Source organism: Dermacentor albipictus, chromosome 9 (assembly GCF_038994185.2).
Source record: "Dermacentor albipictus isolate Rhodes 1998 colony chromosome 9, USDA_Dalb.pri_finalv2, whole genome shotgun sequence".
NCBI classification, from domain to species: Eukaryota; Metazoa; Arthropoda; class Arachnida; order Ixodida; family Ixodidae; genus Dermacentor; species Dermacentor albipictus.
The window spans coordinates 35,497,029-35,520,622 of record NC_091829.1 but is presented as its reverse complement, the minus strand read 5'-3'; the positions used below and the strand labels follow the sequence as shown (position 1 = coordinate 35,520,622).

The 23,594-nt window shown below is 45.7% G+C and overlaps 1 protein-coding gene across 2 annotated transcripts in view; it reads right to left on the bottom strand.

Moving 5' to 3' along the window:
- The window catches only part of LOC135906496 (QRFP-like peptide receptor), a 99,879-nt gene that overhangs the window by 14,396 nt on the left and 61,889 nt on the right, over positions 1–23,594 (bottom strand). Inside the window, exons 1-2 of one of the 2 annotated variants that reach the window (XM_070524834.1) lie at positions 21,261–21,319; positions 6,081–6,204 (exon numbers count right to left, since the gene is read on the bottom strand). The exons of the other annotated variant lie outside the window; for it this stretch is intronic. The gene's annotated coding sequence lies outside the window, so the exon portion shown is untranslated. Of the gene's footprint in view, positions 1–6,080; positions 6,205–21,260; positions 21,320–23,594 lie in introns of those variants that run through there. 2 annotated transcript variants of the gene reach the window in all.

Genomic DNA, 23,594 nt, shown 5'->3' with positions numbered 1-23,594 from the left:
TCCCAGAAGTGCTGAGTAGCAAACCAAGCGCGTCCTTAGTTAACCCTGTGGCGTTTACTTCTCAATTTCTTTCTCTTTCTCTTCGTGATAGAACTGTTAACTTTAAGTATGTTGTAAAGTAGTAAGAAACGTTGCAGGTTTGGCAAAGCTAGAGCGAAGTTCTCTAAAGAGAGTAAACGGGGCTCGCATGTAGGCCTTGACACACTTAAACGTGCACACAAAATAGGGGGAGGACAAGCTGCACAACACGCTGCACTGAGTCCCGACATAACATGCTCATCGTAAGTTCCGAACACGCACACAACTCTAAGGTGCCAGGATTACTCCTGCCTAGTCAATCCTTGATGGCAAACGCCAAGAAAGGAACATAATTTATAATAAGTACGTTTTAAGAACAACACGATGATGCTATATGTGGCACGATATAAACAGGCGCTCCCACGAGGGAAATACATAGATGACATAATACACTCCGAGAGGCACAACAGTTAAAAACAGTCAAAAACAGTAGCTGCTGGTTTGCAGGAACGGTGCACGTGTGTGTGAAATTTGTCTTTCCGCCCGGCTGAGTTTTTCGTGGAAATGTTCTGTCCTTGACCCTCTGTAGGGAGTGTATTCGGACTTCACTTTATTTGCTTTGCGGCACATTGCTCGCTCGCTTGAACCAAGGGCGCTTAGGTGGCTGCCATTTGTGTCTTTGAAATCATAAATTCCCACAAACTCTCTTATCTTTCGGTCGCTCTAAGGCCGCACTGTCGTTCTCCTTTTCGAGCCATGGTTTCATACATGCTTTTCTCCGAACACGCGCTTACGAGGGAAATGGACATCGTCTGCTGTCCGCTTTCAAGAGCAGACGACCTCGACTCCAAGGGTCATGGCGGCTCTGGATTCCGGCCTTTGAATTTATTTTGTTTGTTTGTTTTTCAGCTCGTGGAGAAATAAGTGCGCAGATGACCGCTGGAGTTCAGCCGAAGTCATTCTACCGTGCCGTCTGGCAGTTTGCCCGAACCGTCTGTCTTTTGCAGCATGATGAATGAGCCATAGTTATGATTTGCGTTCTCTCGCTCCTAATGCTTTGTTTTGAACCAGAAATGACGGCCTTTTGCAATGTTTGGTCCGTCTCTTGCTAAGCGTCCTCCTCCTCCTGCATCGAGCGCTAACGCATAATGCACAGATTCATACCCAGAGGCTCGTAATCGCATTGCAATGCTTGAAACTGCACTGCAATTCATTTGCAATGCTTCCAATTGCATTATCACGATTGAATGAACTAGACTTTCTCTAGTTACAAGATGCTGAAACATCGACCCCCTCCCCAACGGCACAGAATGCTCTGAAAGCACAAGTTTGTTTCTTTTTCATCTTTTTTTATCACATTTGATTACAAGACTTTTTCCTTGAATGTGCATGTTTTCATTGAGACTTGCTGTTGGGCGACTTGGTTGTATACTCGACATCAAACACTTTAGCGCAGTCAAGGAAGCAAAAGGACTGAAAAGCAGGCGAAGGAAACAGCGGACAGAGCTGTTGGAAGCTTATAACATTAGAAAGAAAAAGGCAAGGACTGTATTAATAACACATCAGTTTATCTCTTCGGTAGTGATTTCCCGTTTTTAGACATGACGTGCTGATGACGTAACCGCTGCGTGCGTGTGCATTTGCTTGCCTTCGTGATCGGTTCTGTTTCCGATATCAATCAGGTGAATTTAGCGCCCGCCCTATCTATTGTCTTTCTTGTTCTTCTCCTTTTTCTCAGTACTATTGTTTCCTTCGTTGCGCTAAAATGCATTATGTTCTTTGAGCCTTGTCTCCCCCTCCACCCACATCCCAATTTATCTCATTGTTTGATTCTCGCCTCCATATTTCTTTGTGAAGGGTATAGGCAATCGAGCCTGTTTCCAATTAACTCCTCTCAGTCCGCTCGTCATATTCTCTCTCTTGACAAATCGGTTGGAAAACAATAACAAGGCGAAAGATATGTTATCTGCTGCTGGATTCAAACCAGGAACCCTCTGTGTGCCGTATACCACTTTGATTAGATAGGCACGCTTCCGTCGACCTAGAAAGTTCTTGCGGGCAAAACGAGACTAGCTTCAGCGGAGGTCTGTCGAGACACACAATACCGCGCTTGGCATTTTCGAGAAGTTAGGTGCACAAACACGAAAAGAAAAAGTGGGAGATGGGAGGGATACCCTATACTACGAAGTCTCTTTTTTTATTGGTTGGATGACTGTAGATTCTCTGCCCAGTTCAGTATTGAGCGCCTATTTTTGACTCACGGTATAATCGTGCGCTTGTTCAAAAATCTGTCTTTTCCGTTTTTTGATCTCGACTGAAAGACTCCTGAAAAGAAATGACGCTGAAGAATTATTTTCCTTCCTGCTTATTTTTATGGACAAATCTCGATTCCCCTGTACTGCTATACGAGCGGTATTCGACGCCCCATTGGGCGCAATGTAATTTCTCTTTTTCCCTCGAGCGAACTCCGAGAAATGCGGGACCCTAAGAAGTTATTGGAGTGAAGCCAAGGGCTCGGTCGCGCGTTCTGCTCTCAATTTTGTTCGGTTCGGCGAGCCCTAGGTTCTAGCTCGTGGATATGATTAAAAACGGGAGTACGGTATGCGTGCCTACGCTGGAAAATTGCGGCATTGACGCAAAAGCCGGCTCGTATATAAGGCAGTATTACTTGTTCATCTTAATGCGTTAGCATTTTTTGCCTCGTTAGGCCGATGTGACGCAAAAGATGTCCTCCAGCCTATATAACTTTGCTTCCACGTTACTTCCTCTTTTCCCGAATGGTTGGTAGTTCTGGACGGTCGGGGAAACCGGGTGGTGAAAATGTGAACATTATACGCAGTACTTGTTCTTTTTCTCTATTTATAGCGATCGCCCTTCGCTTAACGGTCTCGACAGCTTACTGGCTCTGGATGAATTGCATTCGTATATGGGATCCCTGGTAAAGGTGAAATAGTTATTTTCTTTTTGCTTAGTAGACTACTGTCAAAGCTTTGGGGAAGTATTAGCTGAGCCATGGCGGATGTGTCCTGGAAGTTTGGCTAGCATGCTCCTTAATTAGGGCTCTTTGATGAAACATAACGGGTCTGAACAATTGAATGAGTCTTAATCAAGCAGCCTAGATACTTCATTAATTATCTATGTTGTGTAATTCGTGTGTGTGTCATGTTTCTGGGGACGCATTTCATGCGCGTATTATTTTATGCACCATCGTCTTCATATGAAGTAACTCGCTAGGCAAGCTGTCTCTTCAATATGACTGCATGACTTGTACCTAAAAGACAGCCAAAAACTTCACCTCACGATACCTTTGCTTGGCGAATGAAAAACGTTCCAGAACGAAAACCGCCTTGTTGAAGCGCCGCTAACGTGTAGGACGCACCCTAGAACTATTTATTGAAGAAGTAACAACGACAAATATGCAGTGTTTGCTGAAAAACCACTTACGTTAACATGTTTTAACTACATGACGTGCTGTTGAAACTCGAGGACAAACGCACTTTCACATTGTACAGAGAACAAATACATCTACACCACATCTTAATCGTAGTTGAGGATGCACTGGTTTCACAGGCCAACATATTCGACTTCTTCGAGAAAAGTGACTTTTTAAACCTAGTGTAGTATGTGTCTGTGTTGGCCTGTGTTATTTATAGCGATTTTTATTCTGACCTGGGGTGCAGAGTAGCCGTTTAATCGTTTTTAAACCATAAAATAAACAAGCAAGCAAACAAACAACCAAACTTCTCCAGTTCTAATTGAAAAGACACGCCCACCTCCCTCTTGTCATTTTACATACAGGTGTAAAATTCCAAAGTACTATAGCGATGCTACGATTGCCATATGTCACTAACGAGCTTCACGGCGACATTAGATCAATCGTCTTGGCAATAAAATTGCGCAGGTCCACTTGAAGGAAACAGAGGGAACAACTTCTGGGTTCAGAACATTAATCGAGGTCCGTGGGGGAGGAACACTTCAATCACCCACCCAATGGAGAGCTAGTTAGAGCAAGGACGACCCTTTTACAAAAAGATAAATAAATAAAACAAGAAATAAATAGATCAACTATATCTGGGTGATGTACCAAAAAATATTATTGCGATTTCTTATCATTCAAGAAACTTTTTTTTTGAAAACAAATTAGATATCAATCTCAACTTTTGCCCTCGACTGTGTCGCGGACGCCGTGTCGTGGCATGGTGACATCGATAAAGACGACCGCGGCAGAGGATCACACGCCGATGACCAACGATCGAATTCTTGATGGGAACAGAGCACGAGTCTCTTGTGACGTTTTTTTTTTGCTGTACTTCATCATCGTCACCATCAGCCTGGTTACGCCCACTGCAGGGCAAAGGCCTCTCCCATACTTCTCCAACAACCCCGGTCATGTACTAATTGTGGCCATGTTGTTCCTGCAAACTTCTTAATATCATCCGCCCACCTAACTTTCTGCGGCCCTCTGCTACGCTTCCCTTCCCTTGAAATCCAGTCCGTAACCCTTAATGACTATCGGTTATCTTCCCTCCTAATTACATGTCCTGCCCATGCCCATTTCTTTTTCTTGATTTCAACTAAGATGTCATTAACTCACGTTTTTCCCTCACCCAATCTGCTCTTTTCTTATCCCTTAACGTTACACCCATCATTCTTCTTTCCATAGCTCTTTGCGTCGTCCTCAATTTAAGTAGAACCCTTTTCGTAAGCCTCCAGGTTTCTGTCCCGTATACGTGAGTACTGTAAGACACAGCTGTTATAGACTTTTCTCTTGAGAGACAATGGTAACTTGCTGTTCATGATATGAAAATGCCTGCCAAACGTACCCCAGCCCATTCTTATTCTTCTGATTATTTCCGTCTCATGGTCCGGATCCGCCGTCACTACCTGCCCTAAGTAGATGTACTCCCTTACCACTTCCAGTGCCTCGCTACCTAGTAGCATACGCCCATTTGTTTTTCATGTGTGTCTAAAGGAAATGTAACTACTTTTCGCACGGCACTACTCGTAATTAAGTGCAATAAAGAAAAAAATTTGGTGGACGCTTAAGCTTCGTTTTTTAAGAGTGGAGCTCGATAGCATTAAAAGATCTCTGACCCTCTCCTCACGCTTCCTGGCAACTCCAGCTTATGTAAGCATAATGTTTGCCGGGAAACGCTGGCGACGAACGCTATGCACGAAGGCGAGCTTTCTGGTAGAAACGCGGCCTCTTGCGTGGGCCGCGATGCGGCGGAGGCGAGCGCCATCTGGAGATGTTGCAAAGAACCGGGCGCGCCACTTTGTGGCCTTCGAGATTTGCCAAACCTGGGAGGCCGTGGCCGCTCTATGAATTGTAGAAACGCTTTAAGAGGGGTTCGTCAATTTTTTAAAAAGTTTTCGCGTAACAGAATTACGTTTTCTCGTATAATTAAATTACAGTCCGACGCTATCATACCTGTAGGCTGTGTATAAGTCGTACTTTACGATTTTTCTACGCATTTACCTTGAGAAATCAATTAGTACGGTAATTACCTTCCGTCACATGGAGGGCCTGCGTGGTTGGGTATGCATGGTACGAAATTATTTCTGCCTAAGTGACGTCCTATGCTTGGCCCCGGACGCTGACGCATGATTTTGTGCGACACGGGACCCTTAACGCTATCGCGTTAATAATGTGCACCTCTTAGAGTAATCCAGCTCAAGAAATATAATCGGGCTACATGCCACAGCCAAGTAAAAAAAATTAAATACTCTAAAAAAATGCCCTCTATAGTCGGTGCCAACCGAAGAATGCAGCAGCAAATTTAGCGCTGTCTAACGAGAAATGTATAAATGCGCTAGCGAATTACGTTTTTACCATTTCCGTGACGTCAAAGCGGAGCCGAACTACAGTGGTAATCTCGTTTGCGCATTTGCTCCAATAAGTAAGTGGAACGTATTTGAAATAATAATAATAATAATAATAATAATAATAATAATAATAATAATAATAATAATAATAATAATAATAATAATAATAATAATAATAATAAGAAGAAGAAGAAGAAGAAGAAGAAGAAGAAGAAGAAAAAGCCTGTTCCACTTACTATGTAGCACCTATGTGCAGGAATGTCTTTGAGCGTCGGAACTTCCTTCAGTGGAGCTTTTTGTCCTCTACCTCATATCGCTCTTAATTTCGTTCAACCTGGGCTCCACTAAGCGGGAACGCATCTGCAAAAAACGTTTCGCTTACTATGTGGCATTAATTTATGTGCAGTGAGATTCAGAGTGTTTATTTTTTTTTCAATACTGGCGTCCCTAGAAAACCGTATTTCGGAGTGCGGAAGCTCAGCGGACAAGTGCAGCGTTGTCGATTTTCTTGGTATAAGTTCTTGCAATCGTTGAAAGGAAGCTTTAGCTCTGTAGCCGCCATATATAAATACACGGTAACGGAGAAATAGCCTTGCTCAGCGTATGCTACACCAAATGTGATGAGCTTTGTTGCAAATATATATATATATATCGAACCCGGGAGCCCCGCGTTCGATTCCTCCGAGACAGAAGGGCAAGAAGTGTTGTTATCACAGCTATTAATCTACTTTGTTTGCAACTTTCCTGAGCAATTTGTCGTCAATCCGAGCATTTTGTGATGCGTTTTCACGCTCTGCGCCGTCGGCCATTCTTGGTGCCGTCTTTCGACTACGTGAACAGATTTTCGCGTATTTGGACATACAATGCTTTCGCATTAAAATTACGATTTCGATTTCCTTATTGGCACCTTCCCGATTTTGTACACAGTGACGCTGATGTTCGGCGGTCCGCCTCTCTTGTAGTATACCTGGTACTAGCCAAGGCCGAGTCAGTACTAGATAGGCATATAGTAATAGAAGACCGTCCGAGGAGGTCAAACACAAGCCTCAGCGCTATCGCTGTCGCATTTGAATGATATAACTTCAAACCTATAACGACGCTATATCTTGTGAAGTTCGATTAAAAGATAATACGCAAGCTTGTAATGTCTTGTCCTCACTTCTGTATTTTATGATTTGTCTATAACAATACATAGATATTTAAATAGAATTAAAGATCATAGGTAGAGCAAGTGGGGAAGCTTTCTGGGATCCCTTATGTAGGCACTGCTTCACTTCGTTGGCTCCATTGTCGCTATACGTGCGGTGTCCGGCTGTACTGCCCGCTCCTGCAGCTTGAAAATCCAGAATGTGTCTGTCCTGAAACGCTGCTTGCTCTAAAATTGTAATCTTATCCCGCCAAACGGACGCTCGCAACATCCATGCATAAATTTGAGCCAGAGTGGCATTCCAGGCCGCGTTTTTCCATAATCTCTGGCCCAGGCAGCAAGCACACTTCAGCAAGATGCCCTCAACACGGCCCTCTGCTAGAAAAAAATTACGGCAGATACTCCGTACTGGTAATTGTGAGATAGTGCCTAAGCATTCTTTCAAGTCGCTCAACTCGCGCACGTACGTCTGTCACGTATCCGGACGTGCCTGGTAGTATGATGGCGACGTTTGCTCGTTTTTTTATATCGAAGCTTTTGCTTCTTCGACTTTTCCACTGATGCCGCGGCTGTCTGGCACACCGCGTCGGTTACTGGTTCAGAGCTGGGATACATTTCCCTGCTGGGATACAACATATCCGTGCACTTGAGATCACGTTGGACTTGTGCAAAAAGAACACGTTGTACGTCATGCGGCATGGGGTTTTCACACTGATGTATCTGGACAACGTTTATGGGATTAGGCTTCTTCGAGCAGTTTGATTTGTTTAAATTATAAAGTTACAACTTTTGGTCGATGTCAGTCGCGCTCTGTGTTAGACTTATCGTTTGCTAGCTCAGGTTCATCAATCTCAACTTGGGCTGTCATTAATGACGCCAAAAGTAGTGATCACCGTCCTATATTGATGGATACTTTCTGCCTCTTAATTATTTATCTAATGAAGTACGCATTTAGTGGACTATTCAAAATTCAAGAAAACATTACAGTCTACGTTATGTTTTTCGATAGGTATGGAGAAAGACACTAAAGCTATGAGCCTTTGCTCGGCTTTGAAGAGTAGCCTAAAGAAATCTGAGTCCGTAGTATCGTTAGCAAAAGGTCATTCTGGCTGTCTCTGGTGGAACTCTGGCTGTACACGACGTTATAAATGTCGAAAGGCTGCGTGGAAGAAACTTCTTCTTCCTGAGGCGCTATCCTGGTCGCATTTAATGTGACCTCCTGATCGCACGCCTATATTTCAAGCAGAATTATTAGCAATTGCTTTAGCTCTTCGTAAACTTCCTGTAAGTTCTTCGACAGCTGTAATAGCGACCGATTCGTTATCAGTATGCGCAGCCCTCACCTCATCCTCAGACAGTACAGTTCTGAATGGATTAGAAACATTAATTGCTTCGACCTTACGTATGGTGTGCTTGGTATCGGTACCAGGTCGCCGTGGTTTGTTTTTAAATTAAATGGCCGATGCACTTTCACGCACATCCATACATTGACCATTCATTTACGTTCTGCTAACTTCCGCTTACGTCACCACGGCCAGATATATAAAAAAACTATCTATTTTGAATTACTCTGCAAAACAAGCATTCCAAATAACAGACTTAGACCATTTTCTTTACCCTAGGGACAATCAATGGTGTCTCACACTTAAATTAGAAATCTCCGTCACAAAATTACGATGCCGTACTCCACGCCTAAATTTTTATCTACACTACCTGGTCTTGCGCTGTCCCCTCTATGCCATTTCTGCAAGGAACCTGAAACCATTGATCATTTTTTATTAACCTGTCGCCGGTTCACAATCCAGAGAAAGAAATGCTTCAAAATTTCATTACGAAAATTAGGCATTCTCTCCTTCGGAATAACTACATCGGGTTTCAGCCACAGGAACGTATATAGAGCTGTATGCAAGTTCCTTGTCGACACAAAGAGAACAATTAGTTAATTTACTGACTTATTATTTATCGTTTTACCAAATTACAATTTCAGTTAATTTACTGTTTTATTGTTTATTAATTTACAACATTCCAATTAAATTGATTAACATTTATTGCCTTCTAGCTTGCTCTCCGTTCAAAAACACACGTTTCCCTATAACCGTTTCCCGTTTAACCGTCGGCTTCTTGGCCAATCCCTCGTTGTGGGTATGCGCCATGGTATAGAAAGCAAGCAAGCAAGCAAATGTATGCCAGTGGACGCGTTTTAACTGCCCTGTAAATACATTTTAAACCAACCTCTCTTAACTTTTTGGCCTAGCTTGCGGGCTCTCCCAGACGCACGATGGATTTACGCAGCGAGCGCTCCTTGGCTGCATCGGCAATGCCAGCTTAAAGTGTATTCAAGATGAAATACATTCATTCATTCATTCATTCATTCATTCATTCATTCATTCATTCATTCATTCATTCATTCATTCATTCATTCATTCATTCATTCAAGGTGAGACGGCTTCGGGCACGTCGCCACCCTCGCCCAACGTCATCCGGGCACAACCGCGTGACCCTGGCACCACATCTATGCTGGCACCTTTTCCGGAACAGATAACACCGACTTTGAAAAGTGGCTTCAGCTATACGAACGTGTGGGTGCGAGCAATCACTGGGACCAGACCGCCATGCTCGCTAACCCGATCGTTCACCTCGTGGAAACGGAACGCTTCTGGTTCGAGACCGGAGGAACTCACCAGCTGGCTACTCGTGCAAATGGAAGCTCACTGATTTGTTTCAAAAGCCTCTTGGCCGCTGGCGGTACGCGCAAAAAGACCTTGCGTACCGAGTTCAGACTTGCATTGAGTCCTATGTGACATATAACCTCTGGTTCGATATCGGAGGCACTCACCAGCAGGCACTCGTGCAAATAAAAGCTCACTGATTTGTTTCAAAAGCCTCTTGGCCGCCGACGGGCCGCTCAACAATACCTTCCGTGCCGGCTTCAGGTTTGCACCGAGTCCCATGGGACATATAATCAGGACGTGCTTGCTCTTTGTGGCAAGGTTGACGAGAAGATGCCGGAAGGAGAAAAGGTCGCGCATGTCCCCAAAGGAATCACGGATGACGCGTTTACATCCTCCTCGTCTTCAAGAATTCTTCGACACTGCAAGACGTCACTGCCGAATGTCTCCGCTTCGAAGAAGCCGAAAGTCGTCGCATTGCCCGGTACTTTTCTCGCCTTCCTGACACGGCTGCATCTACCTGCGAGGGCCTCGGTCTCCCACCCGTGCCGGCTGCATCCAACAGTGTTGTGCGCATCGTCCGCCGGGAGATTGAAGTTGCCTCCGCAGTTCCTCCCCAGTTCCTCCCCAGGTTCGCGCCCAAGGTTCGCGCCCCCAGACGACTCCCACGCGACATCTCTCATCCAGACCGTTGCATGGCAAGGATGAGCCAACGTCTGGCTCCAGTCACTCTGTCCAGTCAACAGGGCCGACTATACCGCTCATCCGGAATCCCCGATCGACCACGAAATTCGCACGCTCGTCCTCGTTACCGAAAGCCGGAAGAATGGCGCACTTCTCATCAGAGGCATATCTGCTTCTGCTGTGGACGTGTCGGACATATTTCTCGTAATTGCCGAAGTTCTTGCAACTCGCAGCCCTGGCCGAGCTATCGAAACACCCAGCGCCCGCCTGGTAGTCCTCGCCCGCCGACACATATGGAAGAGGACACCGCTACAACATCTCCGTCCGCACGACCAAACCGTTCCCCTTCGCAACGCCGACGTGTTTCCCGCTTGTTTCTGCCTCGTCGCTCTCCGTCTCCCTCTGTATTGTCCTCATATTCGTCTCTGACAGTGCTTGGTAACAATATATACATATATATAGCACGTAGAAGCAGATAGGAAAAACGAACCAGACTTTACTGACGTTTCTACCGGGGTCCAGCCTTCATGAAGAGAGATTTGTGTAGACTGCACCTCGTTACTACGTCTTAATGAAGATAAAATTCACGTGAAATACACCACTCTGAAATACACTAATTTGCGATTAGGACTTTTGCCAAACCACCCTGACCATTGTGGCAGTCCGATGCAAGCTGAAAATTCATATATCAAGTGTGTGTGTGCTTGAGGTGTTCTGACAGATGCACTTTGCAGAACTTGTGCAGAGTTACGGATTTGTAAACTTCGTGCCTCAAGCTTTTCTCTTCTTTCTTTCTTTTTTTTGAAACTTGCAATTTGTGGCAATATTTGTTAAAATATACGGAGTCGTAAATCGAAGTTCTGGTACCTACAGTACCCAGAAGTTAAGTTTATCTCTCAAATTCAATAACTTTCACTGAAATCGACCGAGCCGTTGTCTGATGTGAGTTTTGTAATTTACATGTACTTCTTTAAAGAGGAAGTCGTAGTTGGCCCCGAGCTGAAGCTTCGTCTTATGCTACTAATTATCTCCCTCTCCCTCACATGTGCGAGGCAATACTAAGCCAAACGGTATTTAGAGCAGTGCATGTCATTTAACACACATATTGCGGGTTGCCAAATGGACAACTTTTCGCGCAACAATCGTCCAGAACGACGGCTAATCCTCGCAGCGTAGTCAAAAAGCCTGCAGCAAGCTTAGCTCCAATTTCTGAAGGCCCGCAGACATGAGAGCGCTACGTGTTCAAATCGCAAACCGAAATAAATGTTGATGGAATCGATTCGAGCCGTGTATTTATTCACGAAATGTGCCACGAAGCGTCTTGAGAGGGTTCGCCAATAAGCACGCCGTCTCTGTATGTGGTCTTCAAACAGTACGGTGTTTTTTTTCAGCTTCGAGCAGCACGGAGAAAATAAACTACATGGCAAGCTACTGTTTGCGCATCCGAGTTTGCTGGAAACGCCCGAAGCAATCAGTCTCTTGTTCCTCACAAAAAGCAAAGACAACATAAAATCGTATAAAACTTCCCGCATTTCCCGCACTACAGTCCGCGCTGCGTGTACTGTCCGCAGGACCCAGTTTGCGGTTATATATATAACTATAGCGACGTCAAATACCACGCTAAAGAAGGGAAGACAGCCAGCCTAGAGCCATTCGAAACCGAGAGCTGACCAGCCTAGGCGGTGCACCTAATGTGCCGTGTTTCTTTCTCGTCCCTTGTCTTTTGCGCTATTCATCGCCATAGGGTGTTTTTCAAGCGAAGTTTGTATTGGCTAACAAGTGACGCTGTCGTGGTCAGGCAAAAAAAGAACCAGATCCAGCTGCCCCTAGAGCACAACAGCTGCCGGAAAGGGTGATTCGATGAGTTAAGCTGCGCCGGCGCCGGAGCGTGCGTCATTAGCAAGAATTCCAGCTGCATAGGCGCGCGCTCAGGCCACGCGCGCAACCAATCAGAAGCGTTTCGCTTCCGCCGGGGAGGGAAAGGGCAGGAAAGGGTCTCGCGCGCGCTGTCATCGGCTTCGTTTCCGTTCAGTTCAGTCTGGGAAAACGGGTGGGACGGCCACGCGCTGTGCGTTCCCCCGAGGAACAGGCAGCCTTCGACGAGCGGCGGCGACAACTCGCACGTAAAAGGGCTCGCCATCGGCGCGCCGGTCCAGCCGCTAGAGCCGCCCGAGCCCAGGCAATTCGACAGCAACGAGAAGACCCCGCGCTGAGGGCTGAGGGAGAGGGAGGCCGAAGCAACCCGGCACCATTACCTGTGGCTTACTTAACCGTTACGAAGGTGAGGTGCGCGCAAGGCAAGCTTCGCTTACCCCCATTATTCGGTAGCGCAAGGATTGATCATTTTTTTAGCTCGTTTGCAACATTGTACACTGCATGTGGTATTTGTCATCAGAATAGGGTATTCACTATACTGTATTTGAAGCCACCAAAACTTTTTATTCTGTTTTGCACACACATGAAGTGGCGTGTGGACGCTTTGCGCATTTTGCAACCAGTGGTTTCTCACGTGAGCTCCGAAATGCGAGAGCTGAAAAGCAGCCACTTTAACTATCGCTGGCAACATTATCGCCTGCTTATGACGAGCTGCCCATAGCTGAGCCGGCCCCAAAATGATCATCGCCGATACGTTTGTCGCGACGTGATGCAGCGAGGGAAAATTTTGCCTGCGCAGTGCGCCCTCGTGTTCTTCGAGCGCGAGTCCTGTTTCAAGAAGTAAAATCGTGTATAGCCCACTACCAGAAATTGTCCGCACCCAGTGAAACAATTTTTTTTTTAAAGCAGACGTGGTCCGCGGGACATAGTCTTGAACATACGGTACAACGAATGAAAGTGGCCGGATTCTGTAAACGAGGAAAGTTTGCGAAGAGGTCCGGCGATTGTTGACCTTCCTTGTCGAAGCAGCAGTGCCGGGCGATTGGATACGCTGCTCGGCCGTCTCAATTTCGTTTGAACGAATGCCCCGTGTTTGCCGTAAGATCCAGCCTTCGGCGAAGCGAACGCAGGTTTCGGGCAATTACCGTGATTGCACTGATGCGCTTTGTTTTCTGTGCCCGCCGCGTAGCAACAACGTCTTCCCTGGATGACGTCTGCATCGAGCTTCAAGCACTGACATTTTCTTTTTTTTTTGCGCGCTCTATTAAAGCGTGCGTTAAGCACTGAAATACTATCATCACACGACCCTTTAAGCGGCCTCATAACAGATTTCAGTGAAATTTGATGCGTTCATATTCGTTCGTTCGTGCGTGCGTTCGGTTGATCGATCGATCGATCGATCGGTCGATTGACTCATTCATATCCCTTTGGCGGCCGGTGATCTTCGCTTCGAGGCCCGTATTCATACACATAGAAATAAAAAAAAATGATGCAAAACCTTGCAACGTTGGAATCTGTGTAAGCGTAGTTTACTTTCTTTTTCTGTGGTTCCCGCTGCTTGACAATAATTTTCAGTAATGTTTGCGGCATACGATAGTCGTGAGGTGATGTTAAACGTTACCTTGCGCGCGCTACATGCGTGTGTTTACGGGTTAGAACACACAGCGAGACATGTTTGTTCGTGGAGATGTTGTACGCCATTGCTCGTGGCCTCCAAGAAGGTGAGCACTGTCATTACCTCGCACGCACGGCGCATCGCATCGTGGCCGAAGTGTTGATGTGCCGGACGGTCGCTCGCGTAGTGTCGTCTTGAAGCTGCGGTATATGACTAGAGCCCTAGCTGCGGTTCCTTGTGGGCGGCTTGGCTCTTGCACGTCAGGCGTCAGTCGTCTGCCTGGACAAACTTGCACGGTGTTTGTTCTTTAGAAGTAGCAGAAACGCACACCCCCGTAGGCTGAATTTAAATTTTACCACTAGTAGCGTTTCTTTTATTGAAGAGACCCGAAATAAGGCATGCTTCCTCCCGGTGTCTTTCCGCCCTGGCGCGCGCTCGGCCATCGCCCCTGCCACAGTCCCTGCGCCGCGAGAACAACAGCTAAGCGTAATCTCCGATTCCCAAACGGTGCGCAAGAACTTCGCGAGGCGATGCTTTCTTTTATTTTATTTCACGCACGCGCGTCGCCTGTGCTCCTCACGCGAGAACTCACACTAACGGTAGACGAGATCTGGACTCCGGGACAAGAGCTCCACGGCGCACACACGCCGCGGCCCGAGCACACGCGATCCGGGCCCCGCGACTCGAGGTTCTCGACCGGGACCCGATCCCTACACGATACAGTGGGATACTACAACGCTACATACTCGGCAGGCTAACGTACCCTCCCGCCGCATGGCACGCTCACGAGAGAAGACGCCTGGCGAGGGCTCTAGACGTGCCCGCACCTCAGTAAGCTATACACCTCATGTGCTTTACTCCCGCCATCATTGCAGGGAACAGCCGTCATTATTGTGCAAGACTTGCGCCAACACAGCCAACATTTCTGCCAACCCTTCCGTCTTAAAGGTGCTCAGTGGCTATGGTGTTAGGCTGCTGAGCACGAGGTCGCGGGATCGAATCCCGGCAACGGCGGCCGCATTTAGATGGGGGCGAAATGCGAAAACACCCGTGTACTTAGATTTAGGTGCACGTTAAAGAACCCCAGGTGGTCAAAATTTCCGGAGTCCCCCATTACGGCGTGCCTCATAATCAGAAAGTTGTTTTGGCACGTAAGACCCCATAATTAATTAATTAATTAATCCGTCTTGAAGGGGAAAGCTGCACTGTCCAGCTCGGTTGGTACGGCGGGTCCGGCAGACGGCCAAGCCTGCAGGAGCCTTGCACTGAGGGCCCCTCACCGGCGCAGGAGCCCCCGGCTCCCTGCATTTACTTTTTCGTTTTGCCTAAAGTTATTTCTATCTCTCTTCTCTCATGCATACGCGAGCTGCTACGAGTGAAAAGTAGGAACGTTTCGTGAGTTCGATGTCTCTACCGATTTTCTGTCACCTCTCTCTACCTCCTCTTTTCTATTCTTTCTATTTCGTCTCAGGACTGTTGCTTGTGAGTACTAGTATGAGCGCTGCCGCATCCCTAATGCTATTGCGTGGGACTCGAGCGTAATTAGAGTCGCCCAGAGGGCAGTGTGGCGAAGGCCAGGGATATATCGGTGAAAATGACGCATAGGCCACAAAGCAGGTATGCTTTCTGACGTCACCTCTCCCGTCTCCAACCATAGAGTTTCCTACAGAAATTACTAGAGGGAACTCTGGCGCTGCAGTCGTTGTCCTACCATGGGAATAATGGGAAGTGCATGGATCTGTCTGATCTTCGTGCTTGTGGATTCAGACGTTCCTGTAGCTTTGTATATTAGGCTATATAAATCTTATTGTCGTATATTTCAGCGCAATCTATATTCTTCGAAGTGCAGAAGACGCCGGGAACGCGTACAATTACTATTAATTGCAACGATTGAGCTTGTCCAGGGGTCCAAATCGAAACGTGCCAAGCGCCTCAAGGCACTGGCATGCCCACGATAAATTCATAGGGGCGTTTCATTCCCTTGTCGATACATGCGTCCTTGGCTTAATGGTTTCAATATCAGGCTTCTGTGCTAGAGTCCGTGTGTTCGAATCCAGCCGTAGGGCAATTTTAATGATGTTTATTTAATTATTTATTACGAAATACGCTGTTGAAAATGACGAGTTTCAAAAGTCACAAAGCCGTTTGAAGCCAAAACAAAAAGGACGATGTTTAGGCAAATCCATGTACTTCCCATAATTCCCATGCTGGGACAACAGTTCTCGTTGCAGCTCCCGTAGACACTAGCGCCAGAGTTTCCTCTAGTAATTTTTGTAGGAAACTCTACGTCTCCAGCTGCTTGCATCTAGGCTATACACGTTCTCCGCCACCATCCAGCAGAGCGTGCAAGACGCGACTGAGCGTAGCGTTGAGGGTGCGTGCACTTCGTTTTGTTGTTTTAACGCGACAGCGTTAAGGAGCTCGTGTTGCAGAAAAGCCGGTGTCGTCGGCGTTGGCGGCGTTGGTCGTGAGCGATAAATCCCAGCAGGCACTTCAGCGCCACCACTCACAAACCTTGGCGGCAGATGTGGAACATCCTTGCTGCCGCATTTTCACGAGAACGTGATCTTGTTGGAATTATATATATATATATATATATATATATATATATATATATATATATATATATATATATATATATATATATATCAGTGATGCGATTGCTTTAGTTGACGTGATGGTTGTAGCGCTTTAATCCGCTTTTTGGGATGAGACTACAATACAGAGCATTCTTAATTCAAATTCTGAATTTCAAAGCTGCAGGTGTGGACCGTAAGTATATCGCGCTTCGGGACCAACGATCCTCGCACAAAAGGAGGAATGGTGCTGACGGAGCCACCGAAGTAAAGTACTTCATACATATATATATATATATATATATATATATCAGTGATGCGATTGCTTTAGTTGCTTGATGGTTGTAGCGCTTTAATCCGCTTTTTGGGATGAGACTACAATACAGAGCATTCTTAATTCAAATTCTGAATTTCAAAGCAGCAGGTGTGGACCGTAAGTATATAGCGCTTCGAGACCAACGACCCTCACACACACGGAGGAATGGTCATCACGTCAACTAAAGCAATCGCATCACTGATATATATATATATATATATATATATATATATATATATATATATATATATATATATATATATATATATATATATATATATATATATATATATCAGTGATGCGATTGCTTTAGTTGCTTGATGGTTGTACCGCTTTAATCCGCTTTTTGGGATGAGACTACAATATAGAGCATTCTTAATTCAAATTCTGAATTTCAAAGCTGCAGGTGTGGACCGTAAGTATATCGCGCTTCGGGACCAACGATCCTCGCACAAAAGGAGGAATGGTGCTGACGGAGCCACCGAAGTAAAGTACTTCATACATATATATATATATATATATATATATATATCAGTGATGCGATTGCTTTAGTTGCTTGATGGTTGTAGCGCTTTAATCCGCTTTTTGGGATGAGACTACAATACAGAGCATTCTTAATTCAAATTCTGAATTTCAAAGCAGCAGGTGTGGACCGTAAGTATATAGCGCTTCGAGACCAACGACCCTCACACACACGGAGGAATGGTCATCACGTCAACTAAAGCAATCGCATCACTGATATATATATATATATATATATATATATATATATATATATATATATATATATATATATATATATATATATCAGTGATGCGATTGCTTTAGTTGCTTGATGGTTGTACCGCTTTAATCCGCTTTTTGGGATGAGGCTACAATACAGAGCATTCTTAATTCAAATTCTGAATTTCAAAGCTGCAGGTGTGGACCGTAAGTATATCGCGCTTCGGGACCAACGATCCTCGCACAAAAGGAGGAATGGTGCTGACGGAGCCACCGAAGTAAAGTACTTCATACTGAAGTGATCCCTGGAAGCTTCCACACTAGCTCCAGTTACGATGCTTAATTTCGTTTCAATATATATGTGCTGCTACGGACAATAATAAAGTATAGAAGTGAGGTTAAGACACTTCAGGCTTGCGTATGATCTTTTAATCTAACGTCTTATAGAGTCGTTATAGGCTTGAAGCTATGTCATTAAAAGAATTGGCATTGACAGCGACAGCTCTGTGTCTTGTGCTTGAGCTCCTCGGACGGTGTTCTGTCTATATGCCTAGTATACCGACCTATATGACTAGCATACTGACTCGGCCTTGGCTAGATCCAGGTACACTAGAAAAGAGTCAGACCGCCGAACATGAGCATGACTGCGTACAGAATCGGGGTAAGCGTCAATAAGGAAATCGAAATTGTGATTTTAATTCGGAAGCATTATATGCCCCATTACGCGAAAATCCGTCAGCGTAGTCGGCGTGAGGGAAACATGGTACCAAAAATGGCCGACGGCGCGAAGTGCAAAAACACGTAGTAAAATGCCCGAATTGACGTTCCATTCCTCAGCGAGGTTCCTGTGAACAAAGTAAATCAATGCTTTTTGAAAGAAAAATTTGGTACGTTGTGGTCTGGGTGCGAATCGAACTCGGTCCTCCGGGGTGAGAGACGAGCACACTTCCCGGACGCCACGGCGGCTTTTTTTTTTCTTTATTTCCAGCTTGGCTGCAAGCTTCAAAAGAGTTTGTGATCATAGATCACACTCGTTTTATATGTGTCAAAGAGTCAAGCATTGACACCACAGCTTCATCACAGTCCTTCGTCTTGTACACGTCACGTACCTTCACAACCATTTCCACAAGATATTCATACACAGATCGGCCTTTAACATCACAATGTCTATATGCCAACAGACTACGCCAGACTGCGTGCATTCCAAGTAAAAAGATGACATCCATCTGTTCAAAATCGTGTTCAGGTGGTAAAAAACGAATGTCATGTGGATTGAGGGGTAGATCTATCTTCAACGTTCTCTGTAATACATCCCAAAAGAATATGGCATCATTACAATCAATGAAAACATGTTCGATCGTTTCAGCTTTGTTGCACAGAAAGCATCTGCTTCCACATGGCACATAAATTCCTCTTTCCTCCAACCACGTTTTAACAGGCAAGGTTCCCGTGTGAAGCTTGAAGAAGAATGTTTTAACGTTTGCCGGTATCCACATATTTTTAACCCATTTAAGTACGTCTTGCCCAGGCCCTTCTTGAAACATTAACCGATACAATGGAACAGGGAACACACTTTCAATGAGATTCGCGGCACCATGGTTCTCGTTCACTAAAGGTGTGCCTAGCGCATGCGTCATTGCACACGTGACGGTTCAGCCAATAGGGAAAAGCTGGCGCCAAGTCATGAGTGCATAAAATGAGTGTATAAAATAAAAAAAGCATTAATGTCCAGTTCTACGGCGCTGAGCTGTCCTTCGAGTTACAATCTCCTCGCGGGCAAACCAACGCGTCGGACGCTTGGCGCGTTTTGATTTGGCTTTACCGGGGTGCATTTAGAACGCAGACGATAGCTTGCGCGGGCAAGAAATGCGCGGAAAAAAATCATTTCACCAAAGGGAGTATAATGTTTTCGCATTCCCATACGTAAGCAGGCTTAACTATTTCTGCCGACTCTTACAGCGAAGCTGTTAGCTTCTAGTTGGGCGGAATTTCTCGTGGCGTCGTCTTCACGAAAAATAAAAGAAATCTGCGATTGTAGAGAAAAGCGCATACATTCTTTACTATCATGCACACACAACACAGCGCAGCATTCGTTTCAATAAAGAACCAGCATAAAACAAGCATACAAACCACACAATTGATAATAAGGCGCTCCCCGCACACGTTTCTCGGTAAAGATTACTGTTGCGGCAGCTGCCACGGCGACGGCAGCTTGCGACGTGGGGAGTGACGTCACTATCCTTTCTTATATATATATGAACCAGCCTAGCAATTGATTTCATTGTTGTTGCAGCACCGCTATGGGTAGACAACGCATAGTTCGAACTCCCGAGGTACAGCATGAATGCGAGGAGCGGCAAAAGGTAAAGAAATGACAATACGAACAGCGGCGGCGGGCTGCCAAAATCACCATTACTGCCATTGCTGGCATTACTCTAAATTACCATTACGACCACTACTCTAAACCAATAAGAGTATTACATACACCGCTGAGCAGTTGTAGTTGTGGCTTTCAAGAGCTTCGCTTGACATCCACTTTCGCAGGGCTGAGATGGCGAGTCAATTTATTTTTATTACGTGTCCAGACTAGGCGTAGTATAGGGTGAACTTTCCGTATAATGTAGAAGTCGTTCTTAAGTTACGCTGCCTCAAGTACGTAGGAGGGGTCTCCCCTATCTATTGTCCACATTCGGCGTCGTATAGGGCGCATTTTTTACGTATTGTAGAAGAAATGCTGCATTTAGACTGCTTTAAAAGCTGGTGACTGGTCGCTCCTATTAACTGTTCCCATTAAGTGTCGAACATGCGCATTTTTCGCATAATATAAAAGAAATGTTGAAGTTACCTTGCCTTGAGTGCTGATGAGGGGTTACCCCTAGACGTAGACGTAAACGAAGGTGTACATAAGTGTGCATAAGGGTCCCTGAAAGTGTTACAGCTGTCTTCGTGACTGTAATAGGAACTGACGCATGGCTGCGGTATAATTTCTTTTGTTCTTGGTTCTTTCCGACTTACTTCTTGGCTAGCGCCGCTTAACTCCTTCTGAAGTCTTTAGCCAATCGACCTAACCAAGAATGTTGCAGCAAACCGCTTGCTATTTGTGGTCATTAACTCTCTGTTCTACCCGACGCTTGGTTGCGACGCTATCACTTAACGTCGTGAATGATGGCGCCATTTGGTCCTTTTGGCCGCTGCTTTTAGCTGTCCCTCAACTGGCTGACAGTAACTAATGCTTACAGTTAGTTCCGGTATGGGTTACCAGCTCCACTTATCTTACTTGCGAATACCTTCGAAGAGGCTTGTTCGCATCTCCTGCGCCGTAGAAGAAAGAGAAAATACAGAACAGAGCACGGGATGCTCCTAAGACTCAGAAATAACGTGAGTTTGTGTGGCTCTGCACTGATAGGTAACGACAGTCTTCGCAAGAATATTAACAGGCATGCATTACCAACTGGGAGTTCTTCCTGCGAAAGGCGGCTCGCCTAAATGGTCTCGCTTAAGTCATCCCCAAGCAACTTGAGAGTAGGCGGCAACATGGTATACCTCTTAGCGATTCGTGACACAATTACTGGCACACAGGGACGCATATGTTCGATTAGCTAAATGCGTTCAAAGCAACTGCGCTAGTTTAGGTAAGTATAGCGCGAGAACTGTTGCTACCCGTCGAAGGATGCACTTAACTAGCTTTCCTTGTAGCACTTAGGTGTAGGATAATTTTCCCGTTAGACAGAGATACGAGCGCTCCCGAACCTGAAGCACAGAGTCTCGCGCCACTAAATTGCTAATGTAAACGGCTGGTCCCGTGGTTTACCTTATTAGTCTTCACAAATGAACAAAACTCAAAGTAAAATGCAGCAGGATCAGTTCTCGAGATGGGCTTGTGTTGTTGTAGAAAGATGACAAAGTCCAGAAACAGGGCTTGCATTCTCCGATCATTTGGTCGTGTCTTGACGAGGCCCGACGGAAATAGCCCCCTGTTCCTTTGGAAAAAAAAAAAAAAAACGACCGTATAAAATCATATAATTACCGTATTTCCCGGGAAATACGGAACAACTCTCTCTCTGTCTTTGCATTTGCCTGCTTTCATTCACTCCCGCACTACATTTCCCCCGCGTAGATTAGCAACCCAAACATGTACTTGGTTAAGCTCCCCATCACGTTTCTTGCTTTCTCTCTTTTTCTCTTCTGCCCCGTACCAGACTGAAAATGATGTTGGCCTCGCACTATATATATATATATATATATATATATATATATATATATATATATATATATATATATATATATATATATATATATAAACGTGCGTCTCAAACAGCTGTTACTTTTTCAGCGCGAAAACGGGTGGAAGAACCGAATAAAGCTATTAGATTCGAAACGGCAGAAAGTGCCGACGAACTGAATTCAGCTTTTTAAAGCAGTGATGCTCTTGAATGCGCATAATCGTTACAGTCAGGATATTTAGGTAGTGTTGTTTGTTTCCTTGCATATTTCCCTGGAGGCCAAGGCTGGCGGCCGGCACACATACACGGGTAGCACAGACGGCCGCACGTGTAAGCCGACTCGATGCATGAGGGGTGCCCTGTGTTCAGTCATGTTAGACGATGAAGGTATAGTTTTAATGCGATAGCGTTAAGGAGTTCGTGTCGCAGAAAAGCCGGTGTCGTCGGCGTCCGTGGCGTCGGCCGTGAGCGATAAATCCCAGAAGGCCTTTCATAAATAAAAAACATCTTGCAAGATGGGCTGGTGGGAATCGAACCAGGGTCTCCGGAGTGTGAGACGGAGACGCTACGAGTTCGTTCCTTCAAAACGGGACAAAATCGCCTCTAGTGAATGCGGTGTTGCCTTAGAAACGTGCCCAAGAAAGTTGTACTGTGGTGTATATCGGTAATTATGACCATGTACCTTACAGAAGTCGCACTTTCACGAGTAGCGAAGTACGTTTCCGCTAAACTTCTTCTGCGCTCTGCGCACACGCAGAGCCATCTTGCGGCAAACACAGAAGACATCCTCCTCGTAATGTACGGCGCTGCCCCGACACGTGGGGCGCCACTCGCCCCATCACCGCGTCCGCCTTCATGGCGCGCCGGTGCCCGGCTATCTCTGCCGATGGCAACGTTTGGCTGGCGTAGCGCGTTTGAGTAGGCGGTGCGAACGGGGTGCGATAACGCTATCGCGTTCCACTCTTGAAGGTGAAGCTTAAGCGTCCTCCAATTTTCCGTGATGCGGAGGTCTGCGGGAGACCTCCAGGAAGACCGCTTGTGCGGTATAACTACGCGTGCACCCGCGCGAAATGTACTGCACGAGAGTTGCTTACACAGTCTGATCGAAGCCCATATCCCACAGGAATGCTATGACCGCTTTAGTGGGGCGCAATGCAGACCCAGAGCATTGCCACGGTCCAAGAGCGTCCCGTACAGCTGAAGTCGCGTGGTAGGTCGCATGTTCAAAGGCGTTCCTCAACGCAGCCCTCCGGGTTTTAGAACGTATACTAACTCTGCACATTTGTTTACACTTTTATGGGTGTCGGGTTGTCCCACGGCTAACACCCTCGAGTTTAACGGGTCAGATCGAATTGTTGGTGCGGTCCAATGAATGTATACGTTTTTTGCCGACTTTTTCTGGCAAGTGAAAATGGTGATAGCTGTGGCAGACGGCACGAAAGGCGCATTAAGTAAATTTTGTACGTTATCGCTGTCAAATTCTTCTGTCGGATATTTTTGTGCGCCCGATGCTCTCAGAATTATTAGACAGTTTTTAATAACGCCTTTTCTCATCGCACGTCTAGTTAGAGCTCGTTATCGGGCTCAGTAATACATCTTTAAAGCCTGAATGGTACGGGTGTTATCCATGAGACCAGCGAACACCTCTAAAGGTGTAAAAATTCTTAAAGTGTAGGTGGGCTAGGTCTTCTTGAACACCTCAGGTGGCACAGAATGGCCACCTGAGATGCGAATGTCCAACTGAGGTTGTAGGAGAATAAATAGTGTCTCATATAAGCGACATTCAGTTTAGTAAGTTTCCACTTCAGATAAGGCAGGCTTGTTTGTTACTAAATCAGCTTAACACTATATTTCTCATTGGTGTCCCTTTATGTCTGCAATACCACTGACCGCATGCGCATTTTGCTCTTTTATTTCACTCT